At 43.2% G+C, this 19,951-nt stretch overlaps 1 long non-coding RNA gene across 1 annotated transcript; it reads right to left on the reverse strand.

Moving 5' to 3' along the window:
• Positions 1–16,764: 16,764 nt before the first annotated feature.
• On the reverse strand, positions 16,765–17,886 carry LOC127566288 (uncharacterized). The gene is made up of 3 exons (XR_007955535.1): positions 17,360–17,886; positions 16,911–17,303; positions 16,765–16,851 (listed from the first exon to the last, which is right to left on the reverse strand). It is a non-coding gene; the product is annotated as an uncharacterized LOC127566288 (long non-coding RNA).
• Between the last annotated feature and the right edge of the window lie 2,065 nt (positions 17,887–19,951).

Raw genomic sequence — 19,951 nt, forward strand, 5'->3', positions numbered from 1 at the left:
ATCCCGAACCAGACCGTTCGTACCGTCCTGTCTGTCGTAGAATCTTCAACCTTACTTTGATGAGCTTGGTCAAGATCAAGTCCGTCAGTTCACCAACCTGAGAACGTCGATCACATTAGTTGTGATCTCGGTCGGAAACCCACCAGGTCCGGCTATATATATCCTGTTCTCTCCCTGCAGACTGGTTCACAATGACAGAGTAGCCTCTCGTCTCAAGTCCCCGCTTGGAGATAATTAGCTACACTGTTGTTGTCTAGCCACCCGCCTCCCTGCGTACGATGACACTTTCTGCAGAATGTGGTTAGCTAGATTGCGGGAGCATCACATCCTGCAACGACACTGCCTCTCCAATTCGTGCTTCCCCTCGTTGTACGAGACCGCGTGGGTAGGGCATTATTCCGCAGTTTGATCCATCAAAATTAAGCTTTCAGTTAACAAACGCGGGGTGTCGTCGACTAAGCCCACCCGGGTTGCGGGAGCATAACGCCCTGCCTCACGGAGACCGCTACCATCAACAGAGGGAGTGGCAGAACCCTATCCGCCCAGTACGAATCGGATCAAAAGGCGTGTGTATCCAGAGCTCGCGTCTCCCGATGCCTTGCACCTATCTCGGGCCCTCCGAATTTCCGCACTTAAGGAACGAACTGGCCGTCTCGGATTGCCGAGGTTGGGCCATTTTATGCTTCGTTAGCCTCTGTATGCCGCGAGCATTGAGCTGTCCTTCGAACTGAGGAAACACCGAGACCCCCACCCACTTGTGTGTGGGGGCATGGAAGAATGCTACTGACACATCATAGGAAGATCTAACCATTTCCTACGACCGACCGTACCAGTCTGTCACATTTCTCAAAACGCCTATTTGCCACACTACAAGGGACGTTAGCTTGCTGATATAGCTGTGGAATGAGGACAGTTCTGAGGCGATAACTTCTGCGTGGCTCAGGGGGACCGCGATATGATATCCAATCTGGGACAATGTCCTCAGTCGGATTGTAGCGGGCCCTAACGCCGCAGGTGAACTGAATGCCGAGATACCTCCCACTCCTCCGAACGCTTCAAGCTTGGACAGTGCGCCGCTGGCGTTACAAGAGAAGCTCCGTGATTCGATCACAGTACACTTCGCATTTCGGTTGCCCCTTGACACTTAACAGTAAAACACTTATTGCGTTAGGGTCAGCCAACGGACCGCCAAAAAGGAGACCGTGGTATCCAATATGCCTGAAGGCCCTTCGGTGTAGAAGCAAACAACACAGATCGTCTGCGACGCTGCAGCCGTTGTTTTGGCATCTCCGACACTGACACCCAATCTCGTCCGGTAGAGACCTGAGCAACCGGTCGATGACCAAGTTAACATATAGTGGAGGACCAAAGGGTACCCTGCCTTCACACCTCTAGCAGGGACGATATCCTCTGATCTCCAGCCTTTACACTGAGACTAGTGCCACCTCCCAAGTACAAGCTACGTTACGTAGTCAACAAAACCGTTGGTATGCACCATACGCGGATAGGTGTCAATTACCCCGCTGCGCTGAGACACAGAGTCAACGCTTTGCTGACATCAAGTGTCGCGATATAACACGACGCTGACGTCTATGGTGGTCCCTCAGGATTAAGTAACTATTGTCGTCGCCTCTATCGGCCAACCGTCAGTAGGAAAGAAACCCCGCTGACGCGAGATCCCATATCGACTGATGAGGCCAATCGAGATGCCAAAGATGGCATTGAGTTGATCTTAACTATGACAGAAGGCACCGATAATCGGACGGAAGTTCTTCTGGTCGGGATGCTGTTACAGTCTTCGGGATATGAAAACGGTTCGGATGCCATTCGGAAGAGTGTGGGTAGTTTGCCGCCAGCCAGAGAATAAGGTCATATGCGAAAAGCATAACACCCACTGGGAATACTCTGGCAGTTCTTGGAGATTTATTCCGTCCGGTCCGGGAGAAGAAGTCATGGCACTTGACGCAATTGCAGGTCCCTAGAGTAATAGGTGAACCATACCGCCCCTCAAGCAAGTTTCCCATATGGGCACGGTGGCTATTGCAAGAGAAAGGCTTCCTGCGTGTCATGACTTCTCTTCCACGATATGGTTTCCATAACTCTTTAGGTCTTGCATTACCGACTCGTGTTTCGGGTCTGCTAGCAGGGATCCGAGTGCATCGACCTTTATGTTTGTCCCCAGTTGCGCTGAACCCTAGCGAACTTGCTGCCTTCTATTTTTGTCTCTATGCGAGGCCAGGAAAGACGTTCCGCCAAAACGGGACCTGGTTGCCGTTTCGATTCAGGAATAAAATTTCCCATAGGACGAAGTTAGACAACACTGCGAGAGTTGCTTCATTGCCCGAAGTCTGCGCAATCCAATCAAGAGTAGATTGCAGAATAACCTTCGACTCTCCACGATCGATGTACATTCCCCACAGGGCCGACAAGCCCCCAGTATTCCGGCATGAGGGACGTCGTCCGAATGTATCGATGGTGGATTGGAACCGGACTCTGACAAATTGAAAAGAAGACTCAAGCCCACTTATACTATTGGCGGCGCGATAATGGTTCTGTGGTTCACTAATTTCGGGGGATAAGGAGCCGCTTGCCCTCTTAAGCTGCTCGATTTTTGCCTATAATATATCCCTCACTCTCGAGACACCTTCTTTTAAAGCATCGACGCTGCGTTCGGAGAAAATGCCAAACGCCAGCTTTTATAGAACCTCGTCGCCATTGCATATGAGCTCAAGGTTCCTTTCCTCCGCCATCATGGCCAATTCTTCCTCCCCACAACCACCGGTTTTCACGTCAACACGGTCACGAGGAGCTTCATCAGCCTCGTTTTGGTGCTGACGCCACATGTAGGACGCCCTAAACGGGTCTTTGTTCCAATAAGATCGCCGCATTCCACACATAGATGTCCAACAACTTGGATTAGCATCTACGTTCCTTCCCTGATGGGCTCCTACGGATGCCGTAGGAGAATTCACTGAGATACTTTCAGCTATCGAGGCATGTTTATTTAAGTTTGCACCATTCAGTTTTTCAGGACCATCGGGGTGGTTAACCCCAATGGCCCAATTTCGCCGCTTCATTTATTCGCTGCTGCCGAAAGCTCATCGGTCCAGCACCGGAGACACCACCGAGGAGGCCACAAGTTAAGTGGGGACATTGCCTATGAGTCGAACTTGATCCTGACTAACGAAGGCACGGTAGTCCATTGCCATTGCTGAATAAATGAACCATTATCCCACTTCTGCAGGACCAATTGATCCTGCCTTATGCCTTAAGAGGAGTCATAGTTACTCCCGCGTACCCGCGCGACTTGGAATTCTTTCACTTTGACATTCAGAGCCACTGGGCAAGAAATGACATTGTGTCAACACCCGCCTCTCTAGGGCCATCACAGGATGCTTTGTTTTAATAGACAGTCGATTCCCCAAGTCATCCTCTGTCGCCAGTTCTGAATGTTGCACTGTTAAATTGATACAACTCCTCCGCTCAATAATATTTTATTCAACGGACAGAACTCAGTGGTGAGTTGATAAACTCCAAGGTCCAAAGCTCAGTATTCTTAAAAGATCGTTTAGCAAGAAAGTTCCAGTCCAACTTGGCTCACGGGTGAGCTAAAGACTATACCCGAACTGGGTACAAGCGAAACGATATATATCTCCATAACTCGAGTAATAGAGTTCCTGAGAGACCAAAACTCGTACTTCTCACACGAGGGGGAACGGCAAGCTCACATAAACCATTTTATTGTTTCCCTAAGTCCAAGCCCCCCTCGTACTATCTCCCCAATTCTTTCAAAGAGCCAATCCTTAGTGCCCTTACAGAATTCTAATTCTGCACCGACCTCTCGCTTACCCTCATCAATTATTGATACGTGTGAGTGGCGCTCAGTTACCGTGCGGAATATTGGACGGCCTGTTGAGAAGTTTGGCGGTGTGTCCCCACCATAAATTTTCAAGGTCCGAGGAGGAAGAATATCGTCACAACAAGTATATGTCATTGTCTGTTGCTCTAAGCCACCGTCATCAATTATTCTCGTGCTCCCCTGCTAAGGGACGGACTTGCATCATATGTAACGGCGTACTTAATCAAAAAGAAAACTCTATCTCCAGCCATTGACATCTCTCTCATAGGATCTCGTCCCCTTCGTTTTATGACCGGTGTGACCTGTTGCCCAGGGATATCTCCAAGAGAGCCACTTGAGCGAGGCACATGAGTTTATTAAATTCAACCCATGTGGATATCTCAACAGTATCGGAAATGACTCCTGCGCATACATGACCTATATTCTCTGGTTATCCGGTGCGCGTTGTCGTGTGCAAAAAATATATTCCAAATTTCCACTCTTAGATTCTGAGAAAATAATAATGGATCTTCGTGTAACCAGCTTCTTTTGTAACATCCCTTTGTACGGCTGATCTCCGCTTGTGTGAACATATAGAGCAGGACAGACCCTCAACTCCAGGATGGAATCATATCCACGCTTTGTCTCGAACGTAACCTCTTCTGCCACTTGCACTTCCTTGTCCTCAGGATTTCTATCAACTTTCGAAATTATTGTATCTCTTGAGCGCATTCACACCAAAATATATCCTGCTACATCTCATCAGCGGCTCCATGCATTAGGGCTGTTATCCGCGCAAGTTCCTGTCTAGACCTGTGTTTATACTCCCTATCACGGTGCGCGATAAACGCGACTACTCCACAATTAGATAGAGTTCAAAATTTACTTATTTAAATCACAGTCTAGATAAGTTAAATCAGTGGTCAACTTAGCTCCGTCATGCGTAAACGTGCTTATTAGTATACGCGACACTATCACCATTTTAGGGCTAGTTGCTTCGGCAGGATAGTTGTTGTTACAACAGCTCCTTAAGCGGAGTGTTTGATGACTCCTCGATGTCATCTCTACCTCCGTGTTCTCAAGCCCGCCCTTTCATGGTTTCTGAATGAGTTGTTAATTGGGCACGCGTAACAATTAACGTTTGGTTACAATTCGCGTCCATAGCCCTCATTTCTGTCCTCCGACGAATAAATGTGGGATCCCAGCTGGACATTATATCTGCGTGAATCCTTTTTAACGTTTGACTACGTAACAGTTCAAGTACTTCAACGAATAGCTTATACATTGGGGATATCCTACTACCATATCTGCAACATGTTATAGGTTAACTTCAGAGTTGATAGATCAGTGTGTGACGCAAGGGCCTCTAATCATTCGCATTTACCAGATAAGAGGAATTTTTATACTGTATATATATATAGCAATACAGAGATATGACAAGGTGTTCACCCTTAGTTTCGTCTTACATCCATACTGAGTGTGTCAACGTATAGCGGTTCGGCAAGAATCCGAGCTCCCCTAGATGTGGTTTCGATTTGTGCCATCTATGTTCCGTCCCCTCCACCGGGTACTGACTCAATTCTGACAATCGATTATGTACGTCCAGAACTGTTTCTGGTCTGCGTTCTGTTCAGTGCGTGCGAGAAGATTTTCCCAAGCTGAACATTCAAACACTGACTCATAGTAGTCAGTGCACCATCTCATTCGAGGTCAGTATAGGCGACATAATTTGTGCCTCATAAGGTATCGTCCATGTGGTGTGGCATTTGCATTAACTCATATAAACTATGTGAATAAGGGCCTTCAAGCGATCATTATTGAGCGGTAATACCCGTATTCTCCTTAGACGCTGCCGGTCCGTATGGTGGTCTGCTGGCCTTCATAAATTCACACCTAATATAGAATGGTTTTATAACTGTATAAGAGTCGTCTCCATCCCATAAATAAGATGCGAGAGCATACTCACTGATACAGCCTAATTAAGGTTTTACTCTTCCCGTGATCGATATCAGAGCTAGCTTGTCCAGCAATGTTAGACTCCTGTGTCGTGTTTCGAAGAGGGTGTGATAGGTTCGCGACACGTGTCCGGCTTGTAACGCTGGAATTCTGTTCGCATTGGATAAATTCATAAGAGTGCTCTCCATTATCAGTTTACAACAATGGAGAGACGATGCGGCGCCTTACATAATCTCGACTGGAGCACCAATGTACTACTCAGATTTGAATACTAAATCGACGAGGTCCACATCCCTTAAACGCTGACACCACTAGGCTAACTCAATATAATTCTCGTCTCAGCCTCAACTCATTTATGTCCCAAACTTTTTTCGCAACAGTCTTATATTTATCTAGTCGTAATAACATCGCATTATCTATATATATATTCCGAAGAAAATAGTGTGTTGGAACTGAATTTCCACACTACTCGGTGCTAGATAAGTAAATAGTTAAGGTAATCATATGTCCCATGGATATATGTAATGACATACTCTCATCGTGGTAGTGATATATTGTATCCATACACATCCACATAACCATATAGCTGGGTAATGTCTCTCTCCAGGTGTTCCTCGCAATTCCTAATTCAGTGCATGCCACTGTCCGTACAGAGGCCTGCCGTATAAACTTAAAATGCGCTACCGACTATGCTCGTCAAGCAATCCGAACACGCTCATGACATGTGCACAATTATGCTCCCTCTCTCGAGAATTTTCCTGTTAGAACCTTTCTCGACGTCAACATAGGTGCAAGGCATCGGTATTGTTACTATGCCGGCTCTGTCTCACCGATCGCTGTTTATCTCTTAGTCTGGTTAGAGGTAGTTTGACCAACTCCACTCCTTGTTGTGATGGTTGACCTAGTCTCTCATAGACAAGCACGGAGCCGTTTGTCTTCGCAAACCGGGTGGCGGTTACATTCAGCTCATAAATACACTCACGACTGTTAATCGGTATACGTAGGCTGGGACAACACGCTTACTTCTATTTGATAGGATTGGGAATCCAATCAATTTTCAAGAGATAGACTTAAATCGTTAATTTCTCCTCACTAGAATATTGACACCTCCACACCTACACTGCATCTCAACATTTGCGCTCTTGATATAGACACAGAGTGACTATACAGTGCTGGACTGATTTCATATTGCACGCTCGCACTGTACTTAAGAGAAGAATCGCGGGTTTTAGTTTCAATGTTGCCTCTCCCTAATTCAATAGAGTAATGCTTTAAATTGATCAGTCGGTAGTCCCATATGAGTGAAGCGTTAGTATCATCATTAAATACCACATCAAGTAGACAACTTCGCCAGAATCGTGTCTCTATTACTGTTTGAAACTACTATGACTATGTGTTTTTACGTTGACGGGGTCGCGCATAATATTTCACAACAAACATTATTCTCCTATAACGCATACTTCGGTCTTAAATATAAGAGGCTAATCTCCTATATATACGGGAGATAAAATTATATTTTATGCTAGAACACTTCTCAATATTATTTGGAATTACCCGAATAGAGAACATATCCAGTATTCTTAAGGATCGTCTACAGTGCAACAGAGAGTATTTACAGGAGATTATATTTCTAATTCTATGTAACCGTAATTCTAAGTGGTGGATTATTCTCTGAGCCGATCAAGAAATATATCACACCGCCTTCTAGAAATCTGTAAATTTAGATTTCCATATATTGAAACCCATAGCTCTACACTACATCAAAAGTGTTGTGTATCCAGACTCCCTAACAATAATTTATCTCACACCGCTCCGTCTATCTCACACTTAACACTGACACAATATATAAATCGCTTATTACTCTAGCGTCTCAAGAGACTGAGCGAGCGGTGAATCTAAAAATCATAACAGGTTCATAACAGCGATAAATATCGAGTGAGCATAGCTGATGATGGTGCAGAGAACACTTATACTCCGCTGTGGTCGATGCGACTAGATTGTTATCCCTCGACGTACCAGTTCAATGCTCAGAGAACGCACTCAGGTTGCTTGCGTTGCACACTACAATGCTCCTCTGGCCTCAGATCAGACGTCCAACCGTTAGCGATTGCTGAGTACAATTTTTTTTTTTATCTTCATTTAATGTGCATATCGACCTCAAAGAGCTAGATGTTCTCTCTTGTACACTTTCGTAACAATTATCCCTGATTGCTATTTCTACTATATCCACTCGGCAATCCTCAGAGTGAGATTAAATGTAGCTCATATATATATATATATAATACTCTCACTTGTCTCAGTCATATGACGTGCCCATTCATACCTAAATATTAGCAATTGTATACAAAATGTGTGGCCCATAGATATTTCTATATATAACCTCAGATAAAAAAATACCAAATGACCTCTATCTAAATGACGACAGCTCTCTCATATATCCACCTGGCTCAATATACACGAGAATTCCTAACTTGTTCTCACTCTTATCTTGATACTCATAAAGTCTCGTAAAAGACACATGCCATAAACCTAGCGAAGCAGGAGCGAGTGGTGGGCTGAGTTAGCGGCTGATTAAAGTCGGCGGAGAGCCAATAGTAGAGATAGAGCCCTCGCCGACTGTTAATCATCTTAGAGTCTATCCACAGTGGTAAGTATAGTGAAGAGCCTGCTATAGTGGAATAAGCTGAGTAATATTAATTAAGATTTCCGGCGAGTTATATACGTCAGATGTATTCGCCTATTTAATTGTATAATTCACCACTAAAATTACAAATCAGATTATGCACCTACTGACTCTTATTAATAAATATTAGATAAATGATGTGAGTGCAATTTTTACTTATAGCCATATTATAATGGGATTGCATAAATATTGTTATCTCATAATTATATGTATGATATTGGATTATTGCAATGACAAACGTCTCGATGATCAAGTATTATTCACAAACGATTGTCGCGTACACACATCCGCTCAGTAAGCATCCGAGAGCATTGAATATATGGAAGGCAATCATGCTGTATTCTATAAAAACTTTAATAACAAAATCTGATTTAACGACACGAAGTACTCGGCAGTATTTCTAATTTCATCACGCGATCGATGAGGGAGTACAGTATAATTGCGACATCAGAAGCGGCGGAATTAAATCGTCTCCTATAATAATGACGAGTGACCCTCAACGCTCATAACTTCGCTAGCAAAGACAAAGATACACGCACAGTCTCTCCATCATTAAGCCCTCCTCACTCTCGGTGGCAGGAATACCCTCCGAGCGAAAAAAGGTCGAATTTCCAAGCTTTTTGAAGCTAGCGCCCCAGTATCCTTAAAAAAAGCTATAAATACACAAGTCGTGTAATCGCCAAACCATTTAACCCAAAGTCGTGCGGACGCAAGCATATATATAAATACTACGACCTACCCAAAGCTTAACAGCAGTTCATCTCACAAAATCGACCGTACGCGAGCTCCACCCTATCAGCTCTTTACCTGCAATATCAGCGCATACATCACTCAAGACACGAAACATCGAATAGCAAAAACAGTCAAGCGCCGATCAAGTCACGAAACCATCGATTATAGCAAGACACCAAACGCTTGTGTCGGTTGTCAGTGTTTAGCAAAGTCGCAAACATCACCCAAGACACGAACCATTGAAATAGCAAAACAATCAACGCTTGGCGCTAATTTCGAACTCCTTCAAACTCTCGAATTCGCCGTCAGTTCTCACCATGAGTTGGCAAGCCAGCCGCCTAGAAAGAAGGGCAACATCAAATATAAAAAATAGTGACTCCAGCGACTCCGAGCCTGGAGAAATAAAGCGCAAAGGAATGCAAAAAAGCCGATAAGAGGACAAGGCCAGCACCAGCGAGGCAGCCAGAGCTGCATTAATAAGCAGACTTAAAAATAACTCATTCGGAATCCTATCTGAGGACGATGATGAAACGGATTCTAGTGATGATTACGAAGAGACACCAGCTGCTCCTAAGACATCCAGAAAGCATGACCAAGAGGAAAAAGCACCCAAGGAGATCAAGCCACCGCCAATCTTCATCCCTAATGTAACCAGCATCAAGGAGCTTTCCAAAGCCATCTCTGGCGCCTTAGGCAAAGATGTAGAGGTCACATACAAAGCCAGCCAGAACAACTTCGTTCGAGTCATGACCCCCAACAAGGATGCCTTTACCAAACTAAAGACTTTCTTGAGCGATAGTAAAAAATAGATTCCACACCTTTCACCCCGAGATGAACGCGCCTACCGGGTTGTCATCAAAGCCTCACCACTCGACCGATTTGGAAGATATCAAAGAGGGACTCGGCCGCCACGGGCACAAGGTCAGGGATGTCCACAATCCCAATAAAAGGTGGTACAAAGAAGCCTCTAAACCTCTTCTTCGTAAGTCTGGAGCCGGCCCAAAACAATAAGGAGGTATACCAGATCAAACGGATATGCAGCACCATGGTCACGGTTGAACCGCCGATCAAATTCACGATGTCCCCATGCTACGCTGCCAGGCCTTCGGCATACCCAAGATACTGCCACCTCGACCATCGTTGCGTCAAGTGTGGAGACGAGCACTCCACTGCTGAATGCAAAAATGCCTTAACTGCAAGGGCCCACATGCGGCCTCATACAAAGGCTGTCCAGCTTACAAGAGAGCGAAGAGTGTTTTTGCCCCCAGGCAGGCAACCTCACGTTACCAGCCGCCCCACCTCAGCAAGATCGACCCAAACGCAAGCAGAATCGACCCAAATGTTAGCTATGCCAATACAGCAAAGAACGCTGCCCACAAATCTAACATCCTAAATCCCAACGCCACTTAATCCCACCAAGCAATTCCCTTGACGCGCAATGGCCAGAATGGAGGCATGTTTGAGCGCATGATGGAAAAGGTCATGAGTCAATGACCCAAATGCTTGCTACCGTTTGCAAATCATTATGCAAACGGGATTAAAACATAACGATCTGGACGCTAACGGCCTGATTAAAGCCGGCCAGAAGTGGAACACTTTATCCACACACACAACACAGACATACTCCTCATCTCCGAAACTCACTTCTCCAATAGATCATACATCCGACTTCACGGGTATGACATCATCCACGCTGACCACCTCTAGCGGCAGAGCTCATGGCGGAGCGGCAATTATTATTAAAGCGGGCATAAAGTACAACGAGCTGATGTACCTTAGAGGAGACTGGGTACAATGTGCCAAAAGTCAATCTGCCAGCCACAAGGCGACCTTACAGTCGCGCGGTCTACCTCCCCCCAGACACAGAGTATCAGAAAGGCATTTTGATCTGCTGCTGAGCAGTCTGGGTAACAGATTTCTAATTGGGGCGATTTCAACGCAAAGCACCGATGGTGGGGATGCCGAGTCAGCAACCCTAAAGGAAGCGCACTACTTAGGTGCATCCAGCGCAGGAGCATCGTATGCCACACCAACAGGAGAGCCCACCTACTGGCCACAGATCCGATCAAAATTCCGACACCCTGGACATGGCCCTCTCCAAAGGATTTGGATAGTGCCAAAGTCTCGTGTCTTCTAACGCGGACCTTTTCTCCGACCACAGCGCAGTGGAACTGCGGCTGACCTCCCTGCACTGAGAAAAGCTGCACATCCCAGGATGATCAAGAAGAGCACGAGACTGCAATCCTACAAAGCCTGGCTAACGGAAAATGTCAACCCAGTGCAAGATCTTACCACCACTGAGCAAGTGAACAACGCCATCGACGAGCTCACGCAGCACATGCACAACGCAGCAGCACATGCTTCCCCCAGAACCCCAATCTCTCCCAGACTACCAACGAGGGTCCTACACTTTGGTCTTCAGAGATCGCCTCGCTAGTAGCTGAGAAGAGACGGTTGCGACGAGTATGGTTCCTATCCAGAAATCCTAGAGATAAAAGGGTATTTAACAGAGCCGCAAAAGCAGCTTAAGGATAAGCTCCTAAAGCTCAGGCAGAGCTCGTTTGAAGAGTTCCTGGCCAATTGTTTGAGCCTGGAGACCCACAGCACAACCTTGGCAGGTCACTCGTCATATAAAACGACCTACTAAGAGAGTTGCTCCAGTCCAGCGTGCTAGTGGCGCCTGGTGCCGCACAGAGCAAGAACGAGCTGAAGCTTTTGTGGAGCACCTCAGCGAAGCTCTTAGCGATAATAGATGCACCGACTGGATATCTCAGCTACGCAACGTGCCCTACAACATTAGATGAAAACACCAACAACAACCAAGAAGAGCTAGCTATGGTCTCGGTGGATGAGGTCAAACTTGAGATCGAGGGACTCAAGACGAATAAATCGCCTGGGCGCTGATGGCATTGAAGCACTGGCTGTTAAGCTCTTCCCCCTCCCTGCCTACAACTCCTCGCCAACATATACAGCAGGTGCTTTCAGCTAGGACATTTTCCAACCATCTGAAAACGAGCAGAGGTAATTCTTATACCCAAACCTGGCAAACCTGAAGCAATCTTGGCTCTTATCGTCCGATAAGTTTGCTGTCGATCTCTCCAAATACTCGAAAGAGTATTTTTGCGCAGAGTATTGCCAGTGCTGGAAGAAGCTGGGTTGATTCGGTCACCAGTTTGGCTTCAGGCGTTCTCACTCACACCGGAACAATGCCACCGTTTAGTCAAAGTGATACTGGCGCATTCGAGGAGAAGAACTACTGCTGCGCCGTAATGCTTGACGTGAAGCAAGCTTTCGACAGAGTCTGGCACCAGGCTACTGCTTAAGCTTAAGAGAAACTGCCTCAACCCCATTACGCATTTCTGCAATCTTACCTCGACAACAGAAGCTTTTATGTCAGATGCGGAGATGCGCGATCTACCACAAAAGTATCGAAGCCGGTGTACCACAAGGTAGCGTCCTAGCCTCTATTGTACACGTTGTACACAGCGGACATGCCTACATTTCAACGAGAACCTATTGTTGCCACATACGCCGATGACACAGCCTTCCTTGCCACAGCAGGAACCCCAGAGGATGCGTCGGAATTATTCAAAAATCAGCTAAACACCATCGAGCCCTGGCTGCGGAGGTGGAACATCTCGGTAAACCCTGAGAAGTCCACGCAAACCACATTTGCACTCCGCAACGGCAATTGCCCGCCTGTCAGTCTCAATGGGGAATATATTCCCGAAAATCCCACGCCCAAATACCTGGGCATGACGCTTGACAGGCGGTTAACATGGCGCACACACACATCCTAAGGAAGAGAAAGCAGGCTGAAGAGAGGCTGAAGCAATTTCAATGGCTCATTGGAAGACGCTCGAAGCTTAAAAGCAAACTTAAACTGCTTGTCTACAAAACCATCATTAAGCCAATCTGGACTTATGGCATCCAGCTGTGGGGCACTGCCTGCAAATCAAACTGCAGGAACATCCAAAGGCTGCAGAACAAGGCTCTGAGAATGGTCTCGAACGCTCATCCTTACCATGACAACAGCACCATCCACGAGGTACTCAGGGTTCCTGGGTAGAAGATGAAAATTCGAAAAGTGAGCACGAACTACATCAACAGGCTCCATAACCACCCAAACACATTGGGCCATCAACATCTTGGACAACAGCCAAACCGTCAGAAGACTTAAAAGAAAAACACACCCTCGACCTGCCCATGGAGGATGATGATTAGCCCTCCAGAACCCTACCAACCATCTCTTGTGAGAATTTAATCGACAAGGCTGCCTAAAAAAATTTAATTATTGTCCGTACAGACAGATTTTAAATAAATAATTATTGACGAAAAAAAAAAAAAAAAAAAAAAAATGTATAGGTTTTGTGACACGTTTTCTACAATGCTCTTATTTTATTTAGTATTACCATCTAACGTATCTTTTTTGTTGCACTAATTTAATAATACAACAGTAAAACTTCATTATTTTTAACTTTTTTAATCATATTGCCTTCTATATGATTATTTTCATATATTATTTATATATGACTTTATGCCCGGCAAGACTCACTCCATATACATAGTCATATATATTTCACTTGTGAAATTTTTCTCATATGACATGCTGTCGACATCACCACCCCTATATAGGTTTTGTGACACGTTTTCTACAACCCGCTCATTTTACTAAGGTCTACCACCTAATGTATCTTTATGTGCACTATTTTAATAATACAACAGCAAAACTTCATTATTTTATTATTTAATAATTTGTATTAATATACTAGTACAATCGTAAATTGTTTAACATTGTTTAAATTTTTTGTCAAATTTGAACTCATATCTCGGTAGAACCTTATATCATATGGCTGAAGTTCTAAAAACCCGCTCATTCACCAAGTCCCAAAAAATTTTTTTCTCAGTTAAATTCAAAATCTTATCTCATTTTATTAAAAAAACTGTATAAAATGATATATAAAAGTTTTTTTCTACAATTTTCATATGTTGAAATTTTTTTGTCAAAGTTGAACTCATATCTCGATAGAACCTCATATCATATGGCTGCAGTTCAATAAAAATTCACCAAGTCCAAAAAATTTTTTTCTCAAGTTAAATTAAAAATCTTATCTCATTATATTAATAAACAGTATAAAAATGCTATTTAAACAGTTTTTCTTCAATTTCATATGTTGAAATTTTTTGTCAAAGTTGAACTCATATTTCGGTAGACCTCATATCATATGGCTGAAGTTCAATAAAAAATTTACCAAGTCCAACAAATTTATCAGTCCAAAAATTTTTTTCTCAAGTTAAATTCAAAATCTTATCTCATTTTATTAAAAACTATATAAAAATGATATATAAAAAGTTTTTTTCTTCAATTTTCATATGTTGAAATTTTTTGTCAAAGTTGAACTCATATCTCGGTAGAACCTCATATCATATGGCTGCAGTTCAATAAAAAAATTCACCAAGTCCAAAAAATTTTTTTCTCAAGTTAAATTCAAAATCGTATCTCATTATATTAATAAACTGTATAAAATGATATTTAAAAAGTTTTTTCTTCAATTTTCATATGTTGAAATTTTTTTCAATGTTTGAGCTCATATCTCGGTAGAACCTCATATCATATGGCTGAAGTTCAATAAAAAATTCACCAAGTCCAAAAAAATCTTTTTCTCAAGTTAAATTTCAAAATCTTATCTCATTATATAATAAACTGTATAAAATGATATTTAAAAAGTTTTTTCTTCAATTTTCATATGTTGAAATTTTTTGTCAAAGTTGAACTCATCTCTCGGTAGAACCTCATATCATATGGCTGCAGTTCAATAAAAAATTCACCAAGTCCAAAAATTTTTTTTCTCAAGTTAAATTCAAAATTGTATCTCATTTTATTAATAAACTGTATAAAATGATATTTAAAAAGTTTTTCTTCAATTTTCATATGTTGAAATTTTTTTCAATGTTGACTCATATCTCGGTAGAACCTCATATCATATGGCTGCAAGTTCAATAAAAAAATTCACCAAGTCCAAAAAATTTTTTTTCTCAAGTTAAATTCAAAATTGTATCTCATTTTATTAATAAACTGTATAAAATGATATTTAAAAAGTTTTTTTCTTCAATTTTCATATGTTGAAAGTTTTTGTCAAAGTTGAACTCATATCTCATGTCTTAATTTGTGCCACTAATATGATGGCGATCTTTTGCTACCAAACACATAATTGTGTATGAAATAAATGCATACTTAAAATACGCAAGTATTCTGTTCATATAGATACATACATAAATGTATATATATTTTTTTATATCATGCATATTTTTAATTTTCGCCACTAATATGATGGCGTCCTTCTGGCTACCTGGCTGTTTGGGCTAGGTACTTCCTCCTGTGTGGGGAGCGAGGCCCACCTAAAACCTCTTCCGATTTTTGGTTATCGGCAACCGGTTGTATTACGCAACTCCACGTCGAGCACTCCGCTCTCTCCGCATTTGGATGTAAGCCACAGCCACCACGATGCTCCCGAAGGGCCACAACCCGTGCCAGAACGGACAAAAGTCCGCGGGCACCTGGCTCCCGTAGTACCAGAAGACCTCCGGTCAGGTTTCGTACCACAAGGGTACTACCAATTTAACTCCAAACAGTTAGCGTTGGTGACGCACCTCGAGAATCGCTTCGTACGATAAGTGGAGGTCCACTGTGGTGAAATTCTAAGACCCGTCATCCACACGGGTGAGTCAGTTTTAGCTATAAGCTCGGGACTGACGGCCCAGCTACCCCGTTTAGTCGTACGACAAGCAGAGGTGCACTGTGGTGGAATTCTAATACCCGCCAACCACACAGGTGAGGCCAGTTTTAGCTTTCAGCTCGGGACTGACAGCCCAAAAGGAAATTATCCTTTTAGTCGCCTCATACGACAAGGAGGGATAAGCTATGGAGGAATTCTAAGACCGCCAACCACACGGGTGAGACAGTTTTAGCCACTCAGCTCGGGACTGCCGGCCCATTCGTCGCCTCCTGGTACAACACAATTGCCGACGCCTTGCGAACACGGCATCGGCAAACGTTTGCAATAGCTGCATCCTCTCCTGTGTCGCAACCGCTCCAGAAACTCTCCAGACGCCATGCAGGTATTCGATCCCAAGTCCATCGAGGTGACGCAAATCTGCATATATGGGGCATACACACAGAACGTGCAGCGCATCTTCGCTATCCGCACCGCATAGACATGCAGGCGTTCCGCTTAGACGTCTCTCATGCAGAAATGCATTCAGCGATCCATGGCCTGTCAGCAGGAATCCAGCACGTAGGCTGAAACCGAAGTCTCGCCTGCTGAAGACGAACCCAGCATCCGGGATAAAAAGCAGTGTTGCCAATTCATCTGCTCATCAAATAGCTAAAGTAACATATGAAAAACGCTAGAAACCGCCAGAAAATTAGGATGATAGCCAAAACATAAAGCTACGTTAGGAAGACAATATATTATTAATTTTATTTATTTATTAAGTATTTTTTAGAAGTTCTGAAATTTCCTCAATCATGCCCTCTTCTTCTGCTGAATTTTGGTAGCTTTGATTGGTTCCAATCATTTTTAAGCAATCTTGTGGGACTTCATAATTATGGCAGCACTTGTTTGCCCGGCGTAGTCCGTATCTACAAATATGATTTAATGTTATTAATATTATAAAATATGGGTTGAACAGATAAAATACCTTATGTGTAAAATAGAATTTAGTGTTTCAACGGCCATTCTATTTCGCAGCTTGGTTTTGACATTGTTCATTTGACTGAACACTCGTTCCACCTCTGCGTTCGACCATGGCATCGATAAAAAGCTTAGCGCAAATGATGCTAGTGCCGAAAACCTTTTGTTACCTGCTGCATCCACATAGTTTGACACTTCGGCCCAAAAACTTATGGTATCCGTCAAATTTGACCAGTTTAGAAGATGGATGTTCTTATATTGGAATAGAATGTCCTCAATTTTATCGGAGTCCAACTTGAAGTGCTCGAGGATATGCAAAATATTGGCCTTCTTTGGACATAAAATTTTTGTAATGGAAAACAAATCAATTTGTTGAAGTACTTCAAAATTGTCTGGCAATCTAAAAAAGAATTTGGTAGTTAACAAAGAAATATAACAATTACTTTATAAGAATACCTCTGCTTGAGCTCATTGATTAATGCTATTATAAAATTAACGCATTTTGAACGAATTTCTGCCTCCATATCGTTTGAGATGTTTTCTTTACATTCTTTGAGCTTTGTCTCGAATGCATATCCCAAATAGCAATCATGCTTTACCAAATGTACAAAATCGTTTTTTAAAATATCAATATTGACATTTTCGGGAATGATTTTGCTTTTTAAAGAATTTATGGCAAATATAATGTCATTTAAAAGTTTGCTTGAGTCTCCAGTGCTAGATTGAAAAATTTTGTTAATGTGCTGCATTTGAGTTAGCACTGGCTGCAAAAACAACAGATACAAATAATTAACGTCGTCATTTAGTAGTTTGTGCAACGTTTGTGCCTTGAAACATTTTTCATTTGTTGCAGCAATGTTGAAGTGAAGTTTCAGCTCAATCCATTGCTTCAGAATTCGTGTAACGGCAACTTCAATCGACAGCCACCTTGTGTCGCAAACTCGAGCAATTTTGAGAGGTACCTAGCAAAAAATGCATGTTATTCATATACAAAAAAATAAATATACAAACATAGAGAACAATACCACATTACACAGACTACAGACAAGCACATGTTAATAGACAAAAAGGTTAAAGTCAAACAATACAAACACATAGGTCGTTTTACCTCTTCAGCGTTAATAAGCTGATACATTTTTTTTGTAATCTGATTGCCTTTTCGCGCTTTTTGAAAACCAATTATAGGTTTCGTAAACAATATATTCTAAGGCCTCGGGTAAAAAATGTTTACATGCACTGTTGACAGCCAGTTGTAGTGAATGGCATACACACTTAATTAAAATTAGGGAAGGAACTCTTTTTTTCAACTCCGTGTACACACTTTGCTTTGAACCAACCATAACACTTGCGTTGTCCGTGCCAATTCCAATCAAATTCCCAAGGTTTAATTTAAAGTTGTTAAGTTCCTGACAGAGGCTGTTCGCAATCGTTTTCGCGTCGCCCTCCTCGAGCGGAACCAGGGATAAAAATGTGGAAACCATGATGCTCCGTGTTGCACTAAAATAGTTTATGGCAACACCTATGTATATAGAATATATTTAATTGTGTTTTAGGATGATTAGCATTTAGCCTTACCAAGGGTCTTGCAGACACTTATGTCAGTACTCTCATCAAGCAACAAGCTGTACTTGGCATCACCGATGTCCTCCTTTAATAACAATTTAAAGCTTGGAGCCAAAATATTTGTTATTATACTGGTGCACTTTGTTCTATGGAGCTTTATGGCACCGCCATCCTGAAAATTTGTCCCGCACAACAATCCCAAATGATCAATTGGGCTCACCGATGAATGTGCCGCAACATACAAAGACAATGCTGCCTCTTGCCGGCAGGTTTTTGGAGAGACAGATGGAACGAACGTTATTTTGTTCGTCTGTGTAAACGCAGATGACGAAGACTTGTGCTTATTTGTCTTTGCATGCGCGTGCAAATCCGAAAGTTTCGCATTAATGCTGGATTTGCAATATTTGCAAAAGCATTTTTGCTCATCAGCTGCATCCAAAGTTAGCCAATCCTTAAATGCTGGGTCTTGCAACCAAGCATGTCGCGGTTTTTGCTTATAAACTTTCGGCATTTCAACTGTCTCACGATCGTTTTGAAAATTGTGAAATACCCAGATGGTGATGGTATAACACTAATAAAAATCGATAATAATGTAAAGATCTTTTGGCATATCGATGTTTTTTACCATTGCAATGCAAAAATACTGCAAGGTTTTAAAGTGTGGCATCGTAAAACGTAAAAATACACAAAGTTACCAGATGTTTTTAAAAAACTAAAGTTCCGTCAGTTTTGTTTTGAAAATAGCTATAATTCCCGCTAGCCGCTAGTTTTCAATTTGTCCCGCATTTTGCTTTTGAAAACCGTCAGATCTGACGGGGAAATAGCTAAATTGGCAACGCTGATAAAAAGATGAGTCACCCGGCCGGGTTCATCACCATTATCCCATCTGCTTTGCCACTCCTGCAGCATACGGTCGTCCAGCATCGCCATCTTCTGCTTGTGATTAAGACCCGACAGATCTTGACCAAACAGCCAGTCGCTCTCTCCTCCAGCGGGTGATCGCGCTTGAGTTTGAAACTAATTGCCAATTTCTTGGCAGCCAGATCAAACGGGGGAACACCAGCAAGAACTTGCAGTGCCACAGTGGACACTGTACGGCACACCGGTAGGTATCCAAGAAGGATGCGCCTTTGGCAGGACAATATGTGCCTCCTGGCCCTTACTAGTCTCATCGCCGTGGCATACCACACTGAGGCACCAAATAGCGCACAAGGCACCATGAGTCCAGTGTAAATGGTCCGCTTGGCACGGGGACTGATCCCCCAGTCAACCCGTAGTACGCGTGCCAAAACACCAACGACTCCGCTCAGCCGATCACGTAAAGACGCGATATGCGGGTTGAAATTCAACCGCTCGCCGACCGTGATGCCCAGATACCGTATTTGTCAGCGTAGGGCAAGCTTGCTCCAGCAAACCGTACCCCAGGCCGCCTATTAGCCGATAATTGGCCTTTCAGCAACATGACAGCCGTCTTACTGGTGGAGA

This window comes from Drosophila albomicans, unplaced genomic scaffold (assembly GCF_009650485.2).
Source record: "Drosophila albomicans strain 15112-1751.03 unplaced genomic scaffold, ASM965048v2 utg000160l_pilon, whole genome shotgun sequence".
Lineage (NCBI taxonomy): Eukaryota > Metazoa > Arthropoda > Insecta > Diptera > Drosophilidae > Drosophila > Drosophila albomicans.